The sequence below is a fragment of the Manacus vitellinus genome, unplaced genomic scaffold, assembly GCF_001715985.3.
Source record: "Manacus vitellinus isolate BGI_N305 unplaced genomic scaffold, ASM171598v3 scaffold_3_pilon, whole genome shotgun sequence".
Classification (NCBI taxonomy): Eukaryota; Metazoa; Chordata; class Aves; order Passeriformes; family Pipridae; genus Manacus; species Manacus vitellinus.
In genome coordinates this window covers 28109862-28114233 of record NW_021940535.1, presented here as the reverse complement: position 1 = coordinate 28114233, position 4372 = coordinate 28109862, and the positions used below count along the sequence as shown (strand labels likewise).

The 4372-nt window shown below is 39.5% G+C and overlaps 1 long non-coding RNA gene across 1 annotated transcript in view; it reads left to right on the top strand.

Moving 5' to 3' along the window:
- LOC108640191 overlaps positions 1 to 2250 on the top strand; it is a 7039-nt gene extending 4789 nt beyond the window's left edge. Inside the window, exons 2-3 of the long non-coding RNA XR_003916002.1 lie at positions 471 to 540; positions 2149 to 2250. This is a non-coding gene — a long non-coding RNA (uncharacterized LOC108640191). The remainder of the gene's footprint in view (positions 1 to 470; positions 541 to 2148) is intronic.
- The last annotated feature ends 2122 nt before the right edge of the window (positions 2251 to 4372 follow it).

Sequence of the window (4372 nt, the reverse complement as noted above, 5' to 3'; positions counted from 1 at the left end):
GAGGAGTAGGCTCTATGGGCAGAGGGTGCGAATAGTCTATTGACAACAATAGTCTAGTTTCTGGGAAATGACATGGAAGGCTATAGAATACAGTTTTGGGTTACACCCACCATGATGAACTGATCTCAGCTGTCCTAACTAGGACAGAAACGCTTCATTAAACGGAAATCAGAACTCAGTCAGAAAGGAATTAAAAAAGGCAAGGGAAAGGCAACAAGTAAAGTACGTAAATTACCAATGTACAGTATTTTCTCCTCCTTGTGGCATTCTCTCCTATGCAGTTCTGATGTGATCACATCCATCAACCCACAGTTAAATATTCATTACAATCAAGTATTCAACATGTAACTTCACACACCATTTTTGTTCCCTCCGTGGTTTCACAGGGCATTCATCCGGCTGCCTAACCTGGCCATTTTGATTTTATCTTGTTCAATTAATCAAGGAAATATATCTTCCTATTCATGCAGATGATGCTGATACCTCCAGAACATGACGGTTATTGATTTTCCATCTTGTATCTCAGAAGAAACCACACAGGTTAGTCCTTGACAACATGCACATTCATTGTGTTAAAGAAATTAGGAACCTGTGCTTGAACAGTAGGAAGCAGGAATAAGAGCACTGAACCCACACAACTGGCTTAAGTGCCTCAGGTGAAGCTTATAGACCAAACATCAGTTTTTCCCCTCAAGTTTCAAAATCAGAGGAAGTCCACTTCCTAATAAATAACAGACTCAGATTATAGAAAATAGTTCACTCATGCAAAGACACTTAGATTTAAGATATCTGATACAAGCAGGATTAGTAGCTGAACTGCTTGTCAATGTCAATGTTTCTGATAAGACTGCAATTTCAATCTTGTAATGGGGGTTTAGTCCCAGGCAGCTGATTCATGTCCAGTGCCTGCTGTCGTCATGGTAGATACAACAGTCTGTGGTGGATAGTTCACAATGGGATGCCTGCCCTTTAGTGTAGTTTCTGTAGCTCCACCTCTTGTAAGGATAGCTTTTTTAAAAATAATTTACTACACACTAGTTACAGTACACAGACATACATATAATGTAGCATAAAACACTACTTTCTTTGTACATTCATAGCAAAGGCCATGGACAGAATATATTTTTGTTTATGTTTACTGTATATGTCTTTGTGTTCCTTTTTCTAGATCCTATCTGATTAACAATAAGCATAGCTTTTCAAATCCTAGAGTCCAGACAGCTTTTTCTGTAGCTTATAAATACTGTTTGCTTAATATTTTCAGATCCTGGACTTGATTCACTGAAAGGAACCAAAAGGACTCTGATAAGAGATTTCTTACATACAAGCCTTGTGGAAGCAAATGGGATCCATAGCTGCTACTGTTAAAGAGTCCCTGACCATCTAAATCTGCTTCATTTACAGTTAGTGACATTAAAGCAAAACTTCTAGGTTTCTCTGCTTAAAAATATTTTGAAATAATAATAATAGTAATTCTTAATTATATTTCTTTCCTGATATTTTGGATCATGCAATCTTGAGAGCACAGCTGGCATATCCTAAGGGAAATGTCATTTTACTGGAGATCTAGAAACATGGACCATTAATTTCCTTTAGATTTTCAAGAATGTAATTCTGTTTCCACCTCTTGTTGACTTTTATGGAGTTTGAGAGATAGTCTCTTGGGGAACATTTTCTTATTTCAGCCTTTAGCAGAAGATTATACAGCATTGTATGTGGTAATTAATTTGTAGGAATTAAGATGTCCATATTAGACTGTTCAAAGACACAGACTGTTTCAGAATATGCAGGTAAGGTGCATGCCTTAATGGTTTGTATATATATACCAAACACTTAAATGTAGAGATCTCAAAAAGCAGAATACCTCTATTTTCATTATAAAACAGCTGCCATTTGCATAAAAAATTAAAATGTTTGGGGAACCAGTGTAGACGGTGACAGATTCTGAGTTGTGAATGTAACTCCACCAAATAGTAGCAAGTCAATATGCTTGTTGTTGTAAAACACATGAATTGGCTGAACACAAATGTCTCTAGGCATTTCAACATGTTGTGCTCTGATTCAAGACTGAAACATGTCTGAGAATGAATTCTTTGATAAACCTGTTGAGATCATCTGTATGACAGCTACTCCTGTTTTATTTTGTAGGTCTGATGTACCTGTACTTCTCTGCCCCCAGCAGCACAGATGGCAGCGTTGTGCTCACACTGTGTTCTTGGATCGTGTGGAGGAAAAGCTTTGCCAGCTGCATCAGGGAGAGGCGGGTAGAGATGCAAGTGTTCACTCTGCTATGTTAGGGACACTGGATCTTGCCTCATCCAGAGGGCAAACTTAGATAACAAAGGACTGATGGGTGCTGGCAGAATCCATAACTCCGTTGTTTCGAAGGGTTAGGAGGACAATGATGCCCAATTGAACTGACTAGACCCAAGCCTTCATTTGAGAGCAAAAAATGGAGATAGCTGGGCTGGCTTGCACTACTGAAAGGTTATTATCAAGTGAGATCCTTGCAGCATCCAGGGTGATCCTGGCTTACATGGGCTCAGGATATCCATGCAGACAATGCAGCATTGTCTCAGAATCTGAGTTGCAATGCTGATAATCTGCATGAGATGAAAAAATGAAAATGTGCTGATCGCAACACTGACCTTAGCTGGAATAGCTTGTCCTTCTCGGAAAAATACACTTGTCTGAGCAGAGTCCTCTGCTGCTATAGCCAGAATCCATATTGCTGATTGTCAAATCTCTTGACAGAGATCATCTTGGGGAGTAACCACCACTCAAAGCAGGGTCATGGTGGGTGGCTTTCTAAGGCAAGTAGAAAGTAGGACTGCTTTTAAATGTGTTAGGAGACACTTTTTTACCTTCCAACACACCTTTCCTTCAGTGTTCCTGAGCGGCTGACACTTGACAGTACCCTCCAACAGAGTCTCCATGCCTGGCACCCAAAGTCCTGGGAGAAAAAGAAAAATATCCACAAAACCCAGAATTTTCTGCTTCCATCTTATCTAAAACAAACTTCTCATGGAGAAAATCTTGATCTTTTCCCTGATAAAACCAGTTTTCTGTAAAACTGCATTTTCTCCCATCATGTTGGATACTAACCTGATGTGACCTTACAGGATGATGACTATTTAAATGCCATGTCTTTCCTTTCACAGGAACTCCAGCCTAAGCAGCATGGTGCTAAGAATAAAGCAGTGTGATATGGACTCTACATCATTATCCACACTGACCGACTAATTTCTCAGTCCCAAGAAATGTGTTCATCTGAATGTGCTACGGAAGACTAGTGGTCCTGAGATGTGTCTTGCGTCTATCCTGTGAGTCAGGAATGAGCTCTTTGAGAGACCTGACACACTTGTAACAAAGGAGGCCTAGGTCCTTCAAACAGTACAAAACCTGGCACAGAGGATAACAGCCTTTATCAATGATGTTCAAATGTTTTAGCAAATATCTGTTTCTTACTGTAAATACCAGCATGGAACAAAACCATGGTAAATGCACTTTGCCTGGTTTATTAGTATTTGACCTCTTCTCCTTAGGTCCAGATTTTTGAAATAACATGGAAATTAACATTATTATCTCTTTCTACTTAACAAATTCCTCCCTATATAGATTTCTCTGTATTGCTAAAAATTACTTACCAATGCTTCCAACTAATTAATTTTTTTTATCTAACCAGTCCTTCAGCCATCTGTAAGTAAAAGAAATGGCATAGCCCATCACACCTGGTAACTAGAGGTGCTGAATGCCATCATGAGCTTACTTTGGAAACTCCCTGTCCTCTGCACCCAAGAGCTGGTGATTAGCAGACTATGCCAAAATAAACCCTCACATCCATCCTTTTCCTTCAGTAGAAACAGCTGCTTTGCTCTTGACTCTTAATTACTAGGAATTGACTGCTGAAAGATTGACATGGTCAGGTAGTTTCAATTTCTTTTCTAAACATAGTGTGTGGGTGTTGAGTGTAACAGGGGGAAGCATTGCTGAGGGCTCTGGAGGTATATCCAGATCTGGATTTGGACTCAAATCTCTAGACTGAAACTGTAAGTAAGCTACATGGTAAATGCACACCCAGACAGTGATTTAGCACAAGAAAATTGCATACTGGATCATTTTGCCCATTCCAAAAGACAGCGACTTACATATCACATTGGAAAGCTTGGGGCACTAGCAAGAATCCCTTAAGCAACGATCTTCTAGCTCTATCTGCACTGTTGTGGAGTTCAGTGTTTCTCCAGGATTTCTCAGATGCAACACTTGTGGGAAGAAAAATGTGTAAGATGTTGACAACAAAACCAACATGTTTTATGTTAAAGAGAGCTTCCTGCCAATTGTGTTGTATCTACAGGCATAGTTTGAAGTTTGC